Below are 24,907 nucleotides of genomic sequence, written 5' to 3'. Positions count from 1 at the left end.
TGTGAGGCAGCATTGCTAACCACTGTGCCACCGTGCTGCCCATCGTAGGTGACAGTTCTAACGTCAGAGTCGAATTCGGGTCCTCAGCCAGTGCTCACCATCATTCCCTATTTTACCACAAATTAAGACAGAATTCCTCATACTGTTTCACTTCATTTGTTACTTGTCCTATTGTTTTGTGCTTTCTCTCTGTAGGAGTGGTGACTTCATTCTTATTTCAGTTATAGAGACAACGTAAGACAATAATTTTCCTCCCTGGTTTATTAATTGCCTAATTTAGTGGTCAGGTTAGTGGAGGACAAGCTATGTTGAATGGAGGTAATCATAATAAGTCAGCTTTTGTCTTTCTGGACTGTTTTGATTGATCAGTTTAAGAGGCACATCTGTTGGTGGGTTTATTTGATGAGTGGAGCTTGAGGAATGCAGAGGTACATGGGACATGTGGAGAACTGAAGCACACGTAACTGTGAATGATTTGTAGCAGCGGCAAGGGTGGAAGCGTGGCTTCGATTTGGTGGAGAATATAAACAGCAGAAGGTAAGGGGAGCCCAATGACAAGGCTCTTCAAGTTGAAGAGCTTACTTCTGTGAGGTTTCGCATTTACATAGAATCTACAAGTGCAGAAAGAATCTACAAGTGCAGAGAGAGACCATTCGGCCCAACAAGTCTGCACTGGCCCATGGAAGGATCACCCTACCTAAGCCCACACTTCCACCCTATCCCCGTAACCTAGTAACACAATCTAACCATCTGGACCCTAAGAGCAATTTAGCATGGCCAATCCACCTAAACTGCACATCTTTGGACTGTGGGAGGAAACCGGAGCACCTGAAGGAAACCCATTCAGACACGGGGAGAATGTACAGATTCCGCACAGTGACCCAAGCCGGGAATCGAACCTTGGATGCTGGAGCTGTGAAGCAATTGTGCTATCCATTATGCTACCGTGCCATTTGGGATGGGATGGATGGGAATGGCAAGAGTCGGATGGAGAAGATGTGGGAGGAATGTGCTGGGAATGTAATGTGAGGGAATTCATGGAGGGGAGGAATGAAATGGAGGGAAAGAATGGAAAGGGTGGATGAGATAAAGGAATTGGTTAAATGTGGAAAAATGGTGGGAACAATTACTTGATGACTTATTATTTGAAAACTATTCTTGTGCTAAAAATAAAAATACACAGAAGAAAAGCTTTTGGAAAATCTGTCAGTTGAATTAAAAGAGTACATCAAGGTTCATTCTACAGACAAAAGAAGATGATTGTCATTGAACCATGGTTGGACCTCTGCCTTTATGCACATGGTAGAGTGTGGGATATACCTGCCCATCAGATTACTGCTTGTGTTGGAGAGGCCATTGGAGTACAGTTCTGCAAGAGCACATGACCTACCCAACCTCATGGATGCCTAGATTTGAGCTGTTGGATTTGTTCTGAATTTATCGCATTTTGCGCAGTGGAAATGGCTGACAACACAAAGGAGTGTGTCCTCAATGTAAAAACATTATTTTGTCCTCACAAGGCTGTGCAGTAGGCCACTCCTATCTATTTGCCATTGGCAGATGCATCTGTGTCAGGTAGATTTGTGAGAATGAGGTCAGGTCATTTTTTTCCCCTCATGTTAGTTTATCCACCACCTGGTGCCGAGCTTGGAAGATATGTCCTTCAGGACTTGGCCAGCTCAGTCAGTAGGGCTGTGTTGTTACACTGATATAAATTCACAAGGGATTGTGTAAACATGTTGTGGGTTCAATTGTTTAGACAAGGTGCATGGGAATATTTATACACAGGTAGAAAGCCTGAAGGCATGATCAGCAGAACTGTGTGTTCTACTCAAAGGCAAAAGTGAAACTAAGACTATATTGTGTGACACACTTCCCTTTTTCTGATGTCATGCTGCCATCCCTGAAAGGCATACCACAATACCCCCTTTCTTTTTAAAGATACTTTCCCCTTCCAAAGAAGTAAATCTATTTCCAATACAATTTCACGTTAGTTATCATTACACAAGTTTACAGAATTGATGAATCTATGACTCTCTAAAGTGTAAAGATAATCTGCTGATAAGCCTATATCTCGTAATGATAACCTGGAAGTTCATTTAATTGCTCACAGTGATCTGCAGGTTTGTAATTGTTGATGTTGCTCCTGGTTGGATTTAGGACCTTGTCCTCAATGCAACAGGACTGCACTGACATTGAGGATTTGGAAAGGATCTGATTTATCCTGTTATTATTGTGTGTAATTAATTCATAGGACCTTGGACCCGAACAAATTCTTTTCAACTTAGCTGGTTACCATGTACCTTCTGTCGGATCCTGGATGCGAACCTTTTGTCCAAACTGTAAACCTGGTGATTCTGCACCTGCATTTTTATCATGCACATTGTTCATTTACTTATGCAGGTTTAAAAGTTGTTATCTCATTCCTGAGTGAGTACAATGGGTAAGAGCAGGTAAATTAGTGCATACCGGTCAGCCAAACATGAGCTCTGCCGATGATGGGATAGTTGCACTTAATGTGTCACTCTCAGATGTAACATTGCAATGTGCAGATTCTGCTTAGTCTCTATATTTGAGAATTAGAAGTTTCACCATGTAATCATTCATTAAGCTCAGTCGGTAGATTTAGGGTAATGAGGAGAAATAGTAGTGTAATCGGTATTCCACTTCTCCCACATATCCTGAAATGACTTACCAATAAATTGTGGACTGTCTCTCCTGGCATACCAAATAAACTCAAAATAGCACGAAGAGTGTGCATGGCAGTTGTGCTTGACGTATCGCACAATTATTAAATGATGGGGTACTTGGTAGAGTAGTTGACCATTGACCTGGAAGTTGTTGAATGCTATTTTGGACCCAGGATGGAAAGAAACTCTGTGTGGAATCAATGATGCTTTGTGCCAACTAGGTATATGCACTTGACAAACCTTGCACTTCTTCACGAAAACTTCAATGTCATTGTTCATATCTGGCCAATAAACTGTCTCTCTTATGAGTCTTATTGCCCAATTTATGCCCATCTGTGAGTGATGAAGTTGTTAAAGAATGTCAGGTCACAGTGATTTAGGCAGGATGCTCTATGGCCTTTAAAAATGTCTCCCAAGCTGATGCCTAGCTCTCCCAGTAAGAGCAACATGGTCTCATATGTTGGTGGATCTGCTGAATTGAATCAGGCCATCCTTCAATGATAGTTTTCACAGTTTCTGTATTGTGGAATCCTTTGCTGTTTCTCCTTGTAGCTGCTGGCATTTGTGTTGTGCAAAATGTACCAGACAAATTTGGAGAACATCTTTTAAGTTTGATGTCAATTAAGTCAACTTGTAGATCAAAGCGCATATCTTCAATTTTTGCTGGGTTGGGTAGTCTGCTTAGTGTATTCGATGTGACCATCAAGTTACCTGTCTTGTACCTAATCTCACAGTTCTAACCTTGATTTTTTTTTATCAAGAAATGTTGCAATCTTGGTAGTGCATTGGTCAATAGTTTTGCCAAATCATCTCCAGTGGCTTGTGGTCGGCCTGTACCACAAATCTTTAACCAAATAGGTATGAAAATACATGATTCCAAACACTAAAGCTAATGTTTCCGACTCAATTTTCAAATCATTGGATTGTAATACGGACAATGATTTTGAAACAGATGCAATCGGTTTGACTTTTTGAAGTATGCATGCTCCCAGAGACATACTGATAGTAGTAATGCTTGTTATCAGGCTTCAAGAAGTATTTTTCACCTACAAATTTGTCTCTTATTTTTTATTCATTTACAGGATGTGGGCATCGCTGGTTAGGCCAGCATTTATAGCCCATCCCTAGTTGCCCTCCAGAATGTCATGGTGAGTTGCCTTCTTGAACTGCTACAGCCCCTGAGGTGTAGGTACACCCACAGTGCTTTTAGGGAGGGAATTCCAGAATGTTACCCCAGTGACAGTGATACAATAATGATATATTTCCAAGTCAGGGTGGTACGTTCCTTGGAGGGGAGCCTCCTTGTGGTGGGACTAACAAGCATCTGCTGCTGTTGTCCACCTAGATGGTAGTGGTCATGGGTTTGGAAGGTGCTGTCTAAGGAACTGTGGCAAGTTACTGCAGTGCATCTTGTAGATGGTACACACAGCTGCCACTGTTCGTCGGTGGTGGAGGGTTTGAATGTTTGTGCAAGGAGGAGCAATCAAGCAGGCTGCTTTGTCTTGGATGGTGTTGAGCTTCTTGAGTCTTCTTGGAGCTGCACTCATCCAGCCAAGAGGAGAGTATTCCATTACACTCTTAACTTGTGCCTTGTAGATGGTGGACAGGCTTTGGGGGGTGATCAGTGATGATCCCTAGCCTTTGATCTTCCCTGGTAGCCACAGTATTAAAATTAAAATGGCTAGTCCAGTTCAGTTTCTAATCAATGGTATCCCCAGAATGTTGATTGTGGGGAATTCAGCAATTCCAGTGCCATTGAATGTCATGGAGTGATGGTTAGATCCTTTTCTGTAGGAGATAGTCATTGCCTGGCACTTGTGTAGTGCGAATGTAACTTCCCACTTGTCAGCTCAAGCCTGGATATTGTTCAGGTCTTGCTGCATTTGGACATGGTCTGCTTCTTTATCTGAGGAGTCGTGAATGCTGCTGAGCATTGTGCAGTCATCTGTGAACATCCCCACTTCTGACCTTATGATGGAAGGGAGGTCATTGATGAAGCAGCTGAAGATAGTTGGGCCTACGATACTACTCAGAGGAACTCCTGCAGTCACCTCCTGGAGCTGAGATGATTGACCATCAACCACCACAACCAATCTTAATTTGTGTCAGGTATGACTCCAACCAATGGAGAGTTTCTCCCCTGATTCCCACTGACTCCAGTTTAGATAGGGTTCTTTGCTGAGTAAGTGCCGCTTGATAGCACTGTTGATAACTCCTTCCATCACTTTGCTGATGATGGAGAGTAGAACGATAGGATGGTAAGTCGCTGGGTTGGATTTGTCATGTTGCTTGTGTACAGGACACACTTGAGAAATTTTCCACTTGCCGGGTAGATGCCTGTGTTGTAGTCATAATGGAACAGCTTGGCTAGGAATGCGGCAGTTCTGGAGCACAAGTCTTCAGTACTATTGCCAGAATATTGTCAGGGCCCATAGCCTTTACAGTATCCAGTGCCTTCAGTTTTTTTTGATATCATGAGGAGTGAATTGTATTGGCTGAAGACTGACATCTGGAGGAGACCGAGATGGATCATCCACTCAGCACATCTGGCTGAAGATTATTGTGAATGCCTCAGCCTTGTCTTTTGCACATATGTGTTCAGCTCCTCCATTATTGAGGATGGGGATATTTGGGGATGCTCCTCAACCAGTGAGTTAAATTGTTCACCACCATTAAAAGTTGGGTGTGGTAGGACTACAGAGTTTAGATCTGATGCGTTTGTTGTACAATCGCTGAGTTCTGTCTATTATTTGCTGCATATGCCGTTTGCACACAAGTAGTCTTGTGTTGTAGCTTCACCAGGTTGATACCCCTTTTTTCGGTATGCCTGATGTTGATCCTGGCGTGCTCTCCTGCACTCTTCATTGAACCAGGGTTGATCTCCTGGCTTGGTGATAATGGTAGAGTGGGGATATGCCAAGCCACGAGTTTGCAGATTGTGGTTGAATACAACTCTGCTGCTACTGCTGATGGCCCACAGCACCTCATGGATGCACAGTCTTGAGTTGCTTGATCGGTTCGAAGTCTATCCCTTTTCGCACGGTGGTAGTGTCCTCAATGTGGAGACGGGACTTTGTTGCTACTACCAATACTGTCATGGACAGATGCATCTGCAGCAGGAAGATTGGTGAGGTTGAGGTCAAGTATGTTTTTCTCTCGTGGTGGTTCCCTCACCACCTGCTGCAGTCCCAGTCTGGCAGCTAAGTCCTTTAGGACCCAGCCAGTTCGGTCTGTGGTGGTACTCACGAGTGACTCTTGGTGATGGAAAGTAAAGAGCCCCACCCAGAGCCCTTGCCACCCTCAGTGCTTCCTCCAAGTGGTGTTCAACATGGAGGAATACTGACTTATCAGCTGATGGTGGCTGGTACGTAGTAATCAGCAGGAGGTTACCTTGCCCATGTTTAATGTGAAACCATGTGATGTCATTGATGTATTATCTGTGTTGGTGTCACATCGACTGCAACTGGATGCAGTAAAATGAGAAACAGGCTTCCGACACAGGAGATGGTCCAACACTGTTTATTGAACCTGCTGATTGCTGCACATAATCTACTGTGGGTTGACACTCTAACCTAACTGATAACCTCCTACTGGCTTGACCAGGCTTGCTCTCTACCACATGGTGATGATGTTCATTGGCCTGTGTACTGTGACTATCTCCCTAGCTGTGTCCTGTGAGAGAGGGAGAGCCTTAATGCCCTGTGGGCTTTATAGTTGTGGTGTCCTGTCTGGTGATTGGTTGTTCTGTGTCATGTGTGTTCATGGTTATCCTGTGTGTCAGTCACTGTCTGTCTGCATCCTATGATATACATGAGTGGATAATCTGACAGTCATGGGGTCCAGAATTGATGTTAAAGACTTCCAGGGCAACTCCTTCCCTCAGGTGGGTACACCCTCTCATGTGGGTATTTTGTAAGGACAACATTTCAAAGCTGTGTTTGAACATTGTGGATTGAGGCATGCTTTCAATTATCTATCATTCTTTATGAGGTGGGCCAATGGGAGTGCTCTTCTATGAATGATTCTGTCTTTCACCATTTTGTCTTGTACGTGGATGCTGTACTTACGTGGTAGATCAATTTACAGACTTGCATTCTCTTGCTCCCTTGAAACTGCCAAATTTGTCAACATTTTCTGGATATTTCAATATTAGATTGTGAACTGAGGCAATAGGAGTCATTCCTGAGGTTGATATGCTCTACACAAAGATGTGCAGGTTTGGTGGATTGACCATGCTCAATTGCCCCTTCGTGTCCAAAGGTTAGGTGTTGTTACGGGATAGTGCAGAGAAGTGGGCCTAGGTAGTGTGCACTTTCAGAGGGCCGGTACAGACTTGATTGGCCAACTGGCGTCCTTCTGCACTGTAGGGATTCTATGATTCTATAAGGTCTGACTAATTCAATGGATTTTTACCATTGTGAGATCACGGTATTTGGGTAGACCTGCAATCATCGGGCATTTAGTATCCACGGTGTAGAATGCCTGTGACAGCCAGGAAGATTGATTGTATTTACACTCCAGGGCTATGCATCCGGCACGTGGGATTATTGGATTATTTTATGCTGACAGTTTCATTGTGGTGGGTTTTGCTATGGCCTTACATATCTGTGGATACATGCCTTTTAGAATCTGTGGTAGCACTTAGCCCTGTGTCAATATTGACCAATAACGAATAGTTACCAACTTGCTTCGGCCAAATAATTTGAATCCTGGCACACACTTCAGACAATTTTACGGAATCTGTTTTCCAGGAGATTGTGGGAAATGTGTTCACTGCTCATTACCTTTTTGTGCACATTATTGCCATTTTCTAGTTTGTCAATCACCTCATATATGCATTTATGAGGGGATAATAGATGGTCAGTTCTGTTGCTTGAAGGTAGCTGTTGTGTATGATTTGCCTACATCAGTGCAAGGCTCTGTGTAGCCACATCACTCTTTGACAAAGCCCTTTCTGCCGCAGAATTTCTGGAAGTTGGGCATTTCCTTGACGCATGCAGAAGGTCACAACATCCACATGTCCCAGTGGGTATGGGTGTTCGACTAACTGGGTCAACAATTAGGGAGGTATATAGTAGCTGTAAGCTTTATTAAACTGCAAGGGTCACTTCATCCTTACATCCATCCTTGAGTAGTTCTTTAATGCTATACATTTTGAGTTTGGCATATCTTTCTGGAATGTTTCCATGGGAGTGGATGTGATCACCATCTCAACAATTCTGTCTACTGGTTCTGCGTTTCAAAAATCATATTACCAAGCCTTTTCTCTGCATCTGCTGATGAAGTGGTCTGTAAATTCTGGAGTCAAAATGACATGAACATCAGTTGATGGTTATGGAAGCTTGACCTGATACTGAACCAGTCTTCGAATGTCATCCATGTCTTTTGGACATCTTTTAGCACTTCTGCTGTTAATCCTGACATCTTCAACCTGTGTCAACTTTCATTTCCAGTCGCTAGGAGAATTTTTATGGCTTGCTTGCCTGGTTCAGACACACCTGAGTCAAGAAATCATTGGTCTATATGCTATTTAAACATTTTGAATTCAGCTTATAGGTCAGTTGCATCCACGATAGCATTGTGGATAGCACAATCGCTTCACAGCTCCAGGGTCCCAGGTTTGATTCCGGCTTGGGCCACTGTCTGTGCGGAGTCTGCACATCCTCCCCGTGTGTGCGTGGGTTTCCTCCGAGTGCTCCGGTTTCCTCCCACAGTCCAAAGATGTGCGGGTTAGGTGGATTGGCCATGATAAATTGCCCTTAGTGTCCAAAATTGCCCTTAATGTTGGGTGGGGTTACTGGGTTATGGGGATAGGGTGGAGTTGTTGACCTTGGGTAGGGTGCTCTTTCCAAGAGCCGGTGCAGACTCGATGGGCTGAATGGCCTCCTTCTGCACTGTAAATTCTATGATTCTATGAAATGCAAACTGGGGAATTTTGTGGACAGTCTGAAAAAATCCCTTTGACCTTCCTTCTCCCATAGTACCTGAGATGTGTGCCATTGTATCCACTTTTGCACTGTTTTCTTAAGCTCCACTCATTAAAATCATAAACTTCTTTGGCTAATTTTTATGATGGGTTTTCATGTTTTTTTGTTTTGTTGGACTGTCCCTCAATTTTTTTTATCAACCTGATCCACATCCTAGTCACTCGACTTTCCCAACTGAGCTAACCCAATGCTGTTCCAGTCAATGTGTCGTCCCATTTATTGAACTAATAGGCAATGCTTTGCCATGTCACGACAAGGGACCTCTCTGCTTACCAGCTATTTATTGGAGCCCTATCTCTGCACTGTGCTGTGAAATCTTTTCAACCTTTTTCAATACTGCAGCTCTGTTCCAGTCTGGCCAGAACATGGGGATCATCTCATGTCATAAAGGCTGTTTATCATGTCATACCTGTACTTAATCTTCTTTCCTTGTCTGTTTGGCCATCCCGAGCACCATGCTGTGTTGTTATACTGATAGAAGCATGAATTGTTTGTAAGGGATTGTGTAAACATGTTTTTTAGATGAAGCAAATGGGAGCATTTACACACAGACTTGAGCAGATGGGTTATGTGTATATGTTCTGCTCAAAGGCAAAAGTGAAACTAAGACTGGATCGCATGACATATTTCACCTCCAGTGATGTCATGCTGCTATTCCTTGAAGGCATACTACAGCAAGTGGATCAGCTCCTGCCATTTGTGACCTCCCCACATCGTGAATTTGTTTACCACATAAAAGTGTTGTGACATCCGATTATGGCTCACAGTCCCAAATACTCACCCATCTATGATTTAACTGATCACCTAAATATGTCGTTCCTGAAATAAATAAAAAGCTGAATTTCGAGGCTGTAAAAAATGATTTTCTGTGTTGACATTCCCACATGGAAAATGGACACTATGCATGTGACTAGCAGTGGGACAGATCTCACAATTTTGGCACAAATCTCAGGTGTCAGTAATGTGGAAATGAAACATTGAATAGATTGGATGCACCTTTATTGTGTCTGGTACCCTATGTTAGTGTCAGCTGGACCAGTTACACTCATAGTGTTTTTCTTGGCTTGCTGGACCATTTCAGAGAAAATTTGTGAGTTGACCACAGCACTGTGGGTCTGGAGTCACATGTAGACCAGACTTGCCATGGAGAGTAGATTTCCTTCCCTGAATGGCATTCATGAAACAACTGAGTTTTTACAATAATCTGGAATTCATTCTCACCATGAGACTGCCTTTTTTTACTGCAGATTTATTAAATTAACTTCAATTAAATTTCCCAGCTGCAGTGAGATTTGAACATATGCCTCTAGATCATTAGTGCGGGTTTCTGGATTACTAACATAGCTGCCATGCTGCCATATACTTGTCCTCTGTAGATCTGGAAAACTAATCAGGCTTTGCTCAATGCGAGCTTCAATTCGTTTTCTTTTACTCATTTCAGACCAGAGTTCTTAAACAAGCAATAGACTCTTCATTGGCATTCATGGAGCCTAAAGTCAAGGATGCATGAATATCATCTGAGCCAAAATGGCAGCAGATTTATTTATGGATGCCATTGAACAGTTAGACATCATCCTGCAAAATTGGATATTTTGCCCCCATTTCACTGCCAAAAAGCAGATGCAATGAGGTACAAATCACCTCTATAATTGTTGCACGCAATAAAAAGAACACTAAATCAAATTACATTCAGTCCTTCTGAAATAATCTTAAGCTATTCAAGTCTATTGTTGCTGTATGTCAAATGCATGTCCTATTTAATTATTTGCACATGATTTTGAATAATCTGAAAATTGTAATTTAATATCTTTACATGGTTTGTGAGTAATTTCTGCTGAAACTTTTAGGAGGAAAGTGTGTATATTAACTTTCTTGCCAATGAGAATGTCAAAGAAGGATGGCTAGAGATTGCTTTTGAACTCCAACATGAAGGAATGGCGAACTGTGTGTGCCAATATTTCCACTGCTTGTTCCCTCAGACTTGATTGGGAAAACAGTTCTGAACTTGGTTTCATACATTTCATTGTACAGTAAATGGGATTGACAGATTATGTTCTGAGTCAATTAACCAAGGCTTTGGAGGTTTGCTTGTGGAACTTGACACACTTTAAAATTATTGCTGGACAGTTGGCAGTCAAAGGAGAGGAACTGAATTATTACAGAGTAAGCGGGGTGCCAGGATTTCTATCTATCTCATTCATCCAGCAGAGCCTTTCAGACTCTTACACAGTGTGTGGTGAGCATTTTTGCAGAATACTGATGGTGGCTTCATCTAGGGCTGTTTATAAAATATAGATATTCAATAATGGAGTTAAATATATGAAACCAAGTAATCCAATCCACTGTGATTCTAAGTATGTATTGATTGGTATCACTGTCAATTTTCGTATGTTTGTAACCAAGGGGCTGAAAAAAGTGACAACGCAGATTAAATTTAATCAAGGTTTTTTTTATCATCAGCCACAGAGTGTCTTTTAGCAGGTGCATGGTTTTATTTTTCATGTGGCGTGTGTGGCAAATTGATGTACAAGATCTGCAACATAGCAAGGTCATAGTTCACATTGAGCAGCTTGTTTTGATAACATTCGTACAAATTTCACTGACACTAATAATATCAGGCTCATCAAAGTTATGAAACAATCTTTATTCCAATCCTAATTGTGCTTGATTTGCTTTCCAGCCTGATACAATCTCAATCAGTATCTGTGTGATGAAGGCTCACTCAAATACAGTTGACCATTCTTATCTTTTAATCTTTATTTATATCGTATTTAATCACAATTTCATTTAACATTGCCATGCAAGTAGAGACATGAAGGTACTACAGTATTTTTTTTAACTTTATTTATTTTAAAATGGACCCTGATTAACAATAAGTTAGCTGCCCAATCAAGTCTGAGGGAACAAGCAGTGGAAATATTGGCACACACAGTTCGCCATTCCCTCATGTTGGAGTTCAAAAGCAATCTCTAGCCATCCTTTTTTGACGTTCTAATTGGCAAGAACCTCCTAAAAATTTCAGCAGAAATTACTCAGCAGGTTGACTTTCCCACAGGTTACAAGTTACTCTTGTAACTTCAATAGCCGAACATGTTTTCTAGAAAGTTTCAAATTGGATTGCAATGGGCAGGTCAGCACAACACTTTTCTGTGGGTTTTAACACCTCCTATTGTCAATCAAGACTTACAACAAAATTTAGGAGTCACAAAATCCCAAGCTCTCTGATTACAGGTCGGCTATATAACATAGGAAGGCTAGCGAGACAGAATATCCACATTGAAGTGCAGAAGACCACTAGCTAACCTTCTATTGAATACCAATTGCTTTTGACCATGTGATTGTAACCATGTCTTCACTACAATACACTTTCATTTGCCTTCCATTGTTTATCAATGGTCGTTCATCATGTGATCAAAACTGCCCTCTGATTTTGAATTAGTTTGATCCAAAAACTGGACAAGATAGATAGACTAGGCGGTCTGCAGGACACCAGCAACAACATCACCTCAGCGAAAAAAGACTGTCATCTTGCCTTTTCAAGGCTTGTGAGGCTTAAAGTCTTTCAAATACCTCCTCCACCCTGCTTTGAACAGCACTGAGTGCACCTGCGGGAAAGTCGACCTGCTGTACAGGCTTTACTTTGGAGGAGCCCTGCAGTTAATCTGTTTGATCCCAGCCATCTGAACTTACCTGAACTTCAAGTCCAGTGTGGGGAAACCTCCATCCTTCAATTATCTCTCTAAGACAAGTGAACGACTAACTATTCTGGTTGGTATTAATGTTTGTAGAAGTGCACTACTGTCTTTAATTGTGTCTTTTCTGGGTGTGAGTTCTGTGATTGACATAGTGTGAGACTTTTCTGGGATGAGTTTGTGAATAAACAATATTTCCTGGGCCATTACTTTGGACTCGCATTGGAAAGAAATGACCCGCAAGAATTAAAATAATTTCAGGTGCCCTTACCGCTTCTTGAAAACTAACTGTGCTGAAACTTCTGATTTCCAGAGCTGCTTGGGACCTGCATCAGAAGACTCCTCATAGGTCACAGCTCTGGTGGATTCAAAGGGTTCACACGCCTTCCTTTTTTTTACTGTTTTGCAAAAAAACAGCAAAGGGCACAGGCCCCACGATGAGCCCGCCCCACTAGCAGCTTAACTTTCTGAAGATTGAGGCACCATTTTTAAAGGCTACCCCAGTGCACAATAGTTTACTTGGAACAACCTCCCATCCACGCAACACCCTCTCTCCAGCACTGCCATGCCGGGGGCAGTGCCCGAGCATGACCTTCTCCCCAAAATGATGTACTCACCTGAGCTCCTCTGGAAGATCTGTTTGCCAGGTGCATGCCTTGGGAGATCAATCGGGTTTCACACTGGTCTACCCTCATGCCGACATGAAGGAATTTCTTATGGGGGCGGGGGGATAATTCTGGTGTAGAGGCCTGATGATTATATACAAATGCATGGAAATGATGTTCCTGTGCTACGTCACTGGCGTGGGGGGTGCTGACAATTGCTTCACATGTTTATGTTGGCGTGAAACGTGATTTAGACATTTTGTGACATTTTACACTTCTGTTTTCATTGGGTGCTCCGGCATTGGGAGTGGAAAACCCCGGCCATGATGATATGGAGACAGTAAGGAAAAATGACTTGGATGCAGATGATCAGCCATGAACTGTTTGAATGGTGGAGCAGGTTGAATGGGCCGAATGGCCTTCTGCTGCTCCTATTTCCTATGTTGGTTGCAGATCATTGCACAGTAGATGACAAAGCTCCTTGGCAGGTTATCTGGTAAAATAGACATATATCTCACCTATCTCTCAACCAACATCAGAGGACAAAAAGCAGACCGGTTTATTTATCTGACTGCTATTTGTAGGTTTTGTTGTTTACTTATTTTCTGCCATATTTCTCTCCATGACAACAGTAACTACACTTTAAAAGTATATAATTGGTTATTAAACATTGTAAATTATTCTAAGTTGTGAAGGGTAGCATATTAGTAATGGGAGCTTAAACCGAACACCCATTTTGTAGACATCAGGTGGCCATCTAAATCACAAAAATGGAGTCCGAAAAGCATGTATACTTCAAACATGAAGTATTTAGGATGCCATCTTGGTAAAGGGTTTTGTGCATGTACCTAATTTATAGCCAGTCGCATGCAGTATTTGACTGAATGTAGCATGAAGCTGCCCTAGCAAAATTTAAGTCGATGGGAAAACCGTCCACCGGCTGGTGCCGTACTAAGCACGAACGAAGATGGTTGTGCTTGTTGGAAGCCAATCATCTCGGTCTGAGGACATTTCATTTCAAGGTTGTCTGGGTAGTGTCCTAGGCTCAGCCATCTTCAGCTGCTTCATCAATAACCACCCCTCCATCATCAGGTTAGAAGTGGGCATGTTGGCTGATGATTACGCAAAGTAATGTACCATTCACAACTTCTCAGATACTGAAGCAGTTAATAGGCAGTAAAACGTGGAAAATCTGAAGCTGACAAGACACAAGTAACATTGGTGTCACACAAGTGCCAGCCAATTACCATCTCCAATGTGAGAGATCTTAACCATCGCCCCTTGATGTTCAGCAGCATTTCCATCACTGAATCCCTCTGCATCAACATATGGGAACTTCTGTGGCTACTAACTCACTTCTTGACTCCCAGAAGTTTGTCTCTATCTACAAGTGACCATCCAAGCCACAGACCATCCTGACTTGGAACTAGATCACCATTCTTTTGGTTTTGTTGGGTCATAATCCTGCAACCCCTTCCCTAATGCCACTATGCATATACCTATGCCAGATTGACTGCAGCAATTCAAGAACATGGCTCAACACTACCGTTTAGGAATTAGCAACAAATGCTGGCCTTAGCAAAGATGTTCATTTCACAGGAATGAATTAAAGAAAGTGACCCAGCTTCAGAGTGCACTACATGTAGCAGTCTATGCCAACTGATTGAAAGGTAACTGCAAGGATGCATGTGGAGTGCCTGGGGTGCAAGCATGAATGCTGTCATTCTGAGAGAGGACAACAGGTTATTTTTCTATGGAGTCACTGACATTTGCCATTTTGCATTGGGCTTTTGACAGCCTTTCCTCTGCTCAAAGCACTTGGTATGGACACACATCAGATCAATGATGTGTCCTCAACTGTCTCTTCCATATCAGAACTTGTGTGACACTTCAACTTCTGGTGGGTTGGCACTTGCACTATTTTTTTCTCCTGCTTTGATTCCTGTGCACTTATGTCCAATGTCTCACTATGTACAGATTTCTCCTCTACTCTAGCCTCTAAAATATGTTCAATGTTTTCTAAGCTGGAGGTTGTAAATGTATCAACTTCACGATCATTGGCTTCTTCCTCCTCTGATGGGAAGTATTCCAGTTCTCAGGTATCTAAAGTGGAAAAAGGGCATGGGTTAGTTTGTAATGAGGAGAGAAGAGACAGTAAGACATTATGCACTTAAATCATCTACAGCTTGTGAGCCAGAAGAGATTTTAGAATGAAAAAGAGGTGGGAAGAGAGATGTGGAGGTAGGTATGTGGTATCCTCATAATTGATCTTTTCAGTACCATCTTCCACCGGGACCTCAATCCCATGATGGTGAAAACTATCTCTTTCATGGCAATTAAAATATAAAGATGCTCTTGTCGACCTCCAGTTATTTCCTACTGTCTCATGTTATGTATCATCTCCTGCAAGAAAGAAGTAATTGTGTCAATGAGCATCCACAATGTTCTATTGGTGTGTCAGTGCTAAGTGTGTGGGGGCCATGTGAGGCATATGAGTTGAAGGGCTGAGTACAGGTTGATGACAATTGTTGATGAGTGAGTGATGGTGGCACAGTGAATTGAGCAGTAGGTGAGGCAAATGGTGCTGTTGATGGGAAATGGCATTTGAAGATTGAATTTACCCACCGTGACAACTTGTGTCAGATCATTGAACTTCTTCCAATACTCTGTCCAAGTTCTTATATATATATATTATGTACATATTCCTTCTCTTCATAACTTGTACCAAAGTCTCCAAAATGTTTGGAAATTCTCCATTTAACCCTGTTCTCCTCCCTCCCCCCCAACATTGAATTTTGATTTTGGCTACTTTTGGCTACTTTCAATAAGCTGCCTGGTTCAATTTCTAATAATGAATGTAGCCTTGGGTGCTTTGTACATTTCAATTTGGCGTAAAATAATTGATCACCAAGTGGGGCTGATAACACAAAAATAGATCTAATTAAAATATTGTCTGCAAACCCAATCAGACATTCTTTCCTGGTTAGAGTCAACTATAGACGTGCCTTCAAATGCAATATTTTTGGAAAAAGTAGTGACTAGGAAACAATTTACCAACTTCCTGGACATAAGTTGTGTTGTGAGCAAGATATACTGAATTACTTTTTCTCATTTCCCATGTTTGTATAACCTTTTCGACACGAATGGTAATTTTTCAACAGTTAATAATCAGAGAAGTGTCCTGCATGAGCCACTCACATATTAGTCACCCAAGGAGGGATTTCCTCATGTCAAACTATTTTGCATTATTGAAAATAAGCTGTTTCAGCTTTCACTGGCAAATACCCTGACAGCAAATATTAGCTCTTAATAAATCTGACATCTCAGCAGTCATTATTTGTGCATATGGAGATTTTGACAGCTCACCTCTCCCCAAACATAATTTGGTGTTAAATTTCCTGCGTTTGGCAACAGTATCCACTTTGTTGTTGGATTTTTGAAAATCATTCCACTTCATGGAGATGTCTTAATTTTGACTACCTTCCAACAGTTTTTCAAAAATGTTTTTAGTAGAGTTTTTTATTTTATAAATTACAATATAAACAAATCTATTCAAACCAAATACAATTTACAGAAACAAGACAGTAAAAGTAACATTAACACAACTGCACCCCCCACACCCGCCTCCCCGCCATTCCCCCGACAACTGATGGTGATCAGTTCCTTAAAATAAACCATGAAAGGTTGCCACCTCTGGTAGAATCCCTCAGCCGAACCCCTCATGGTGTACATGACCTTCTCTAGGTACAACAACTTTATCAAATCTCCCATCTGTACTGAGGCACTGGGTGGAGATGCAGACATCTACCCCAGCAGAACCCACCTCCAGGCTATCAATGAGGCAAAGGCAAGAATATCTGCCCCGGCACCCGACTGCAGCCCCAGCGAGTCCAACACTCCAAATATAGCAGCTAACAGACTGGGCTCCAGTCCAATATGCAAAATCGCTGACATGAATGAAATGAAATGAAATGAAAATCGCTTATTGTCACGAGTAGGCTTCAATGAAGTTACTGTGAAAAGCCTGTGAAAAGCCCCTAGTCGCCACATTCCGGCGTCTGTCCGGGGAGGCTGGTACGGGATGGTGCTGAAGAAAGAAATTCACAAGCTTGGATCGAGACCAGAGCATGTGCAGTGGTTGGCTGGACCCCCGGAACAGCGCTTGCTGTCATCCATCTCTGAAAAGAAACAACTCATTCTGACTTGGTCAGATGTGCCCTAAACACCATATTAAGTTGGATTAAACCCAGCCTCACACATGAAAACATGGAGTTCACCCTACGAAGGGCACCACTCCACATCTCTTATGGGCCCCAACTCCTCCCCGACCTACCCTGTATCCCTTCTACTGAAACCAAATCTTCTGCCAAAATCTGCCCATAAATGCTGCTACTCTCCTCTGAAGCCAGAAGGAAAAGGATCCTCTCCACCAGAGATACTGGTGGTACCACGGGGACTGTCAGGAAGGTAGGTCGTATAAAATTCTAAACCTGGAGCTATCTGAACGAGTCCGAGCCCGAGAGCCCACATGTCACCAGTTCCTCTAGTCTGGCAAACCGCCCCTCTAGAAACAGACCTCACAATCTCTCCAGCCCTCTCCACATCTCAAACATCGCATCCAATCGCGATGGCTCGAACAGGTGGTTCGGGGGCCAGTTTTGACGCTGACCCAAGTTTAAAATGTTGTCTAAAATGTTAGCGTGGAAACAATCACTGAACTGGAAGAGTATTTTGTCAGCGTGAACGGGAGTGAAGCCGCCACCATTGGCCCAAACCAGATCCCCTACACAATCTTGCCTCTATCTGCAACCAAGTGGACCCCAGGTTCGCTACACCAATCTAACACCTCCGCATTAGCTGCCCCAATAATAAAACAGCAAGTTAGGCAACGCCAACCCCCTCCGTCTGTCTGTCTCTTTGAAGGACTACCCTACGAATCCTCAGAGTGTTGTTGGCCCATATAAAGGATGATATCATCTTACCGACCTTCCCAAAGAAGGACTTAGAGAGGAAAGCAGGAAGACACTGGAAAAGGAACAAAAAGCTTGGAAGAATATTTATCTTAATCGACTGGACCCTGCCCGCCAAGGACAGGGTAAGGTTATCTCGCCTTTGCAGGTCGGTCTTGACTTTACTCACCAGACTAATATAATTCAGTTTACGAAGTCAAGCCCAATCCCGAGCCACTCGGAACCCCAAATACCTGAAACTAGATCTGGTTAGGTGAAAAGGAAGCACTTCCAAGTTGGCTCCCTTCTCCGGAGGGTTTACCAGAAAATACTCACTCTTTTCCAGATTTAATTGATATCCTGAAAAAGAGCCAAAGCTATTCAGTTAGCTCCATTATATTACCCATTGTGGGGATGGGTCCATCATGTAAAGCAAAATGTCATCAGCATACAGGGATACCCTATGCTCCACCTCCCTCCTGCCCCTCCAATTATCCCCTTCCACTTAGCTCAAGCTGGCCCCTAACCATTTGGCCGAAGGCTCAATTGCCAATGTGAACAGGAGGGAGGACATTGGACACCCCTGTCACGTTCCTCTGTTTAACTGAAAGCACCTCGAGCGCATGGTGTTGGTGCGAAGACTGGCAGAGGGAGCTTTATATAACAAATGCACTCATGGTGCTAACCTTGGCCCTGACCTGAACCTCTCCAAAACTATAAAGAGGTACTGGCATTCTACTCTGTCGAATGCCTTTTTGGCGTCTAAGGATGCAATCACTTCTGGATCAGGCAGGCAGGGGAGTAAAACCGACATTTAGTAATCACCGTACATTAGTGTACAGTTGCCGACCCTGAACAAATCCTGTCTGTTCTTCGCCTATTGCCTAAGGTTTTAGTGCCAACACCTTAGCCACTAACTTCGTGTCCACATTAAGCAGTGAGATAGATCGGTATGATCCACACTCCATGGGATCCTTATCCTTTTTCAGTCGACTGGAAATCGATGCCTGCCCAAACGTCGTGGGAAGAGTGCCCTTGGTTCTAATTTGTCACTGGAAATGGGCCACTTTGTTAACTAAAATTGCCACTCTCTGAGTCCTACTATCGAAGCCCGAATGCAAGACTTGTCACACCCACCCTCTCCGGAGCCTGGCCTGGTCTGGTCCTTCACCCGCAAGTGAGCCTCCTGCACAAGCACCACATCAACCCTTAAATTCTTCAGGTGAGAGAAAACATTCAATCTTTTCACCAGACCCCCCAAACCCCTTCCGTTCTAAGTGACAAATCTAATCAGGGGCCTCTCACCACACCTCTATCTCGAGTCAGCCATTTGCACTGTGAAGGAATGTCTAGTTCTTACGCCACATACCTAGGCTTAAGGCCACCAAAGATGGTCACTAACCCCACCCATAAGGCAAGACGAAAGAAAAATTGCTGGTCACCGTCAGATCTCTACCCATCCCCCACCTCCCCATCCCCCTCCCTCCCCTTCCCCCTTCCACCAACCCCTCATCCCCCCATTAGTCTGCAAATTACCACAAGAGAAAAATACTCTCTCCTTCCCAAACCCCTCCCCCACCAAACAAACAAGCTCGGCTCATAGAACCATGTCTGTCAGGTCAACAGGCCGCAGTGCCTCCCCTCACCTCACTCCCATTCACCAGCTAAACGTTTGCCGCTAGTGAGGTAACCCCCGACCACAGTATGTGTTCAAAGAACAAAGAAAAAAGAAGCTCCTGAGCCTGTCCCATTGCAAATGGATAACAAAGTCCAACACCCTTGTGATGCTTAACTTCCTACGGAGGGCCATGTATTCTCCAAACTGTTACCTAACTCCTTCCAGCAGTTTTATTGTAGAGTAATTCTATCAAGTATGACACAATAGTTTCTGGAAAATATTTTTTTCTTTTATAATTTTTGTTTAGCATGACACAGTTGTTGAAATCATGAGCTTTCCGAGCGTATGGTTTGTCCATCATAAGCAACAAGATTTACTTTGTTGGTGGAGCCTGGTGCCTCATAGGGATCGATTTCTTGCACAAGCGACTTCAACATTGCGTTGCATTTTTCCCCAGTGATGCGACCATCAATTCACTCAAGACAAGAGTAGAAGTAAACCATGGCTTTAATCAGCTTAGAACAGTGCTGCCTGTGACTGATCCAATACTGAGAACCGCCTACAGGTCGCCTGCTCTTTATACCTCCCTTCAAGGGGAGGAGCCATGGGCGGACCCCATACAAGCCCCAACATGTTCCCCTATGGATAATGCCATACAATGGCCCATAGGAGAAGCCCACAAGGGCAACAGCATAGCACAGATACAAATACAAGGGTAACAGCACAGATACAAATACAATGGTGGATTATTGGCAAAATACATTCACCACACCCGGTGTGGATTTTGACTTTTAAGTTCAACAATGTGAATATGTCACCATTTCCCTTGATAAATTCGACACTTTAGCAGTAGAATGTTTTGAGGGGTTTGATGCTCTGGTTGTTTTAATTTGCCTCCATACACTTTGTTCATATTTCGAACCTGGGGTGGGGGGAGCCGGCTGCAACGTGACTTGTGGTAGTGGCAAGTTGCTTTGACCTGAGAGAATTTGCAAAGCGATTCCATTTGCCACAGTTATTACAAAGCTTATTAAATGTGAAGCACACACTTCTTTTTTATGGGTACCGGCTGTTGCAGTTCAGACAAGGTGAGTACTGTACTGAGAAAACTTCAGTTTCTCTCCTTAATTCCTTGGTGCACATCTCGGACTTCTTATTTAGCATGCAAATACTAATGGCATTTTATTGTGACGTACTTTCTCGCAGAGCAACTGCTTGCTCGCAGCATCACTGTGTATTCCACACACTTTTGCAAGTGTCTCTTAAAGGTTTATCGGTGAGAGTACAGAATAACTACTTTTTTACCAGAATTTTCAATGTTGAGGCATATGATTTCACCAAATCATTTGAGTTTCTGGTTAATGGTGCCAAAAGCGTGTCTGTCCATGATGACTTTTTTCACATGCGTGTACCTGTTCAATTTTTTTTAATAGTCTTTCAATATCTTCTTGGTCTTCCTCCCTCCTGGAAGACAAAGGGTTAAGATTTCTTGACCGCCTCCTGGCCCGCTAGGTTCAACAGTGATTATGTTTGTACATTATTTGAATTATCGGAGAGACCAGTATGGGTGCATGGCACTATTCATTTTTGAATTGTTTCCAATTGTCGACAATGTTCTCATCGAAGATGAGCGGGTCGATGCACCAAAGTCCTTGTGCCATCTCAGGCCAGCTCCTGACACCATGCAAGGTTGCTGGGTTGTGTAGGAATGATGACGAAGGACCACAACTTCAGCAGCTCTTACACACTGTGCCTGTAGCCACACTGGACAGAGCTCCAACGCTACCGACACGTCACTTCCTGTATACAGGTCATGGCAATAAATACATGAATACCCATTCTACAAAGGTGATGGATTGCAAAGCAAATCGAAGGGCTGAATTTTCTGACGAGGTCCTGCCCAACATTTTAGTTGGCAGCCTCCTAGTTGGCCTTCTTGTTTGATCATTGCCCTATTAAGACTGGCTTGCTAACAGGCAACAGCAAGGATACTGGCACAGCAGTAAAGGTTAGAACATGAATGCTGTTATCCTGAAGGAGGACACCGGGGCGGGGTTCTCTGATCCTGAGGCTAAGTGTTGACGCCGTCGTAAATGCCGTCAGGAGCAGCGATTCGGAGCCCCTCAGCACAGTAGGCCAGCATGGCATTGGAGCGACCCATGCCGCTCCAGCTGCAGATGCCACCGTCAAATAGGTGCCACAGCTGCGCATGCGCAGTGCGACCGGCGCGGTTGCGCGCATGTGCAGTGCGACTGGCGCGGTTCCGTGCATACGCAGTGACTCCCTTCTCCGTGCCGGCCCCGATGCAACATGGCGTAGGGCTACAGGGGCCGGCGCAGTCCCCCCCCCCCCCCCCGGGGTTGGACCCCCCCCCCCCCCCCCCGGATGAATGCACGGCGAGGTCCCGCCGGGTAAGACCACATGTGGACGGCGCTGGCGGGCCTCGGATTTTTTTTACAGCCGCGTAGAGCGGCCACCGACCGCCGCCAATGGCGCCGATTCTCCGCTCTGCGGAGAATCGGCGGACTGCCGTCGGGGCGGCGTCGCGCGATTTCAACCATCCCGCCTGGCGTGGGCTGAGAGAATCCTGCCCCAGGTTTTTGTTCCATGGAGCTGAAGCCACTTTACTTGGTGCACAGGCTGTCTCCAACGCCGTCTCCCTGGGCAAGAAAAATCGAAACCAAAGTCAAATAATAGTTTCAACTTGGAAACTTGTTAGGATAAACAAGTCAAATGTGCATAAAACACCAGTTTGTATTTTTATATGTAGAGGAGGACGGGTGTGAATCCAACCTCCTGGAAGCGTGAAATCATGGGAGAAGATATAATCGCACATACACGTTATTCAGATTATTGGGCACACGTGGGAGTCCGAAGTATCTCTGCCAACAGCCAAGCAGGCAATTTAGCCCATTAAGGGGCCAATTGAATGAAATTTTATGTGGCTCGTCTGCTTTTGTGGATGGCAGGTGGGCTGTTTGGTCAGGTGGCCTTGCAGGTTTTAGCTGCAACCTCAATCCAGTGTGGGAAGAACTTTCAGGGCTGAAATAAAATTAACAAATATGTCCGGGGCCTGAGGTCTATGTATGATTGTGCGGCAACACTAACAGCATACTTTTATCATCTATATTTAACTGTATTTCCCTGACACACCTCCGTAGTGGTTGTCCCCCTGAGGGAACACATCAGAAATGCCAGCCCGCACATTCCCTTTTCTTGTTGCCTGCTCTCAAGAACACCCTTTCACAGATGACCGTTAACTGGTCAGCCACCTTGAAATTGTGCTCCAGAGCTGACCGTGACCAGGAACGCATTCTGTGTCCCCTTCCTGCTGAGTGTGCTGCCCGATGAGCGAAAAGTTCAGGCCATGGAACCAGACGGTGATAACAAAAGCTTCTCCACAAGAGAGAGATTCTGATTTGCAGCTTTCATAGAAGAAACTCCAATTTTTCCTCCTTTTAGTTATAAGCTGACCTGAATTTACTCTAACTGCAAACATTAAAGAAGCATTACTCAGTGCACCTGAGTCTGCGGCAGCAGAGCCATAATTTAATCTCTGCTTCAAGTGGGCTGGTACCTGTAGTGTTCTAGGCCCTGTCCTGGCTCCCACATACTTATGGTCAGTGATTCACCACATGAAGACTCCATCTTACATCACTCTCTAAAACATAATTGGTGCCAGAATGTGAGTTAATGCTTTCCATGGTCAGGTGATGTGTCCTCCATCTTCAATAAAGCTGTGCTCCTCTTTCTTCAATCGTTGCTGACAGGCACCATCATTTTGAGCACTTAAAGTGGAAGAATAGGGCTTTTAGTGCAATGGTAGAGCAGAGAACGATGAATTGCTGCTGAATGTAGCTGCAGTTGTTCGTGCAGTACACATAGGGTGTAACATAAATAAGTAGGGAAAAAGTGATTCGAGTATGGAGCTACACTGTCTCCTCAGTGTTATTATTTGCCAGTTATGACTTGCCACTTGTTCACGATGGCCAGCATCTTTTTTTTTTAACCTAAGAAGGGAGAGGGGGAGCAGCCCTGTCCCATGCAGCTCCGCTCCTGGCATTTGTCTCTTCAGTGACCTCTTCTCACTGACAGCAAATGTGTACTTTAGAGTACATTCAGTCCTTCAGTCCTTCAAGGATCTGTGTCTCTCTTCTCTTGAAAGACCTCTTGTGATAATTTTTCCACTCAACGTTTCCTGCTGTCTGAAACCATAGTACACCTCTGATTTAAAAGTTGCTGGCTGCCTTTCAGTGGCATCAATGCAACCTGATTGCTATCCTTCCCCTCTCTACAATAACATAGATAGTGATTGTTGTACATCTCACCACATTTTACAGGGACAACCTTGACGTTCGATAGCAATTTTTGGGTGCTGCTGTTGCCTTTGGAAATTTGGCTGTCGTTAAAAATAGAGGCCAAAGCCATTTCATCTGGTGGTACCCACTTTCTTTGGAATCATTAAGGATGTCTACTTGACTATGAACTCTTAACAATAACTTTGAGTCTGCTGTTGAAAATAATTATTAGATTTAAAAAAATAATAATTCATGGAATGTGGGCATTGCTGGCAAGGGTAGCATTTATTGCCAATACCTAATTACCCTTGAGAAGATGAGCACCATTCTTGATTCACTGCCACCCATTGGGTATAGGTTCACCCACTTTGCTATTAGGGAGCTCCAGCAATGATCAGAACTGCAGAATGATTACAGCACAGAAGGAAGCCATTCAGCATATTGTGCAACTCTCAAAAGGAGCAATCCGTCTTCTGCCATCTCTCTGTTTTCCTGTACGCTCTTCCTATTCAGATAATAATCCAGTTCCCTCTTGAATACCTCAATTGAATCTGCCTCTAGCACACTCACAGGCAGTGCATTCCAGATTCTAACCATTTGCTGTCGATTTTGCTTTTGTTTGCCAATTACCTTGCCCTCTTGTTCTCAACCCTTCCACCAATGGGAACAGTTTTTCACTGTCTGCTCTGTTCAGATCCTTCGTGATTTTCAACAGTTCTCTTAAATCTCCAACCAATCTTCACTTTTCCAAGGAAAACAAGCCCAACATCTCCAGTTTATATACTGAAATAGCTGAAATCACTCATCCCTAGAGCCATTCTCATAAATCTTTCTCTCTACTGCCAGCACATCTTTCCTATAGTGTGTCATTCAGAACTACGTGCAGTACTCCAGTTAAGTCCGAATCTGTGTTTTATATAAATTTAAGATAAAGTCCTTGCTTTTATACTCAAAGCTCTTATTAATAAAGCTGTAGGCAGGAAGTATTCATGTGAATGGTTCTGAGTATGAGGAACTTCAGCTACGTAAGTAGATTGAAGAAGTTGAGACTGATTTCCTTGGAGAAGA

At 43.6% G+C, this 24,907-nt stretch overlaps 1 protein-coding gene across 10 annotated transcripts in view; it reads left to right on the top strand.

Annotated features, from left to right (window-relative positions):
* The window catches only part of dmd (dystrophin), a 2,667,466-nt gene that overhangs the window by 1,896,526 nt on the left and 746,033 nt on the right, over nt 1–24,907 (top strand). The gene's annotated exons all lie outside the window — the stretch shown is intronic.

The sequence above is a fragment of the Scyliorhinus canicula genome, chromosome 7, assembly GCF_902713615.1.
Source record: "Scyliorhinus canicula chromosome 7, sScyCan1.1, whole genome shotgun sequence".
Classification (NCBI taxonomy): domain Eukaryota; kingdom Metazoa; phylum Chordata; class Chondrichthyes; order Carcharhiniformes; family Scyliorhinidae; genus Scyliorhinus; species Scyliorhinus canicula.
This window is presented reverse-complemented; position numbering and strand designations above follow the sequence as displayed.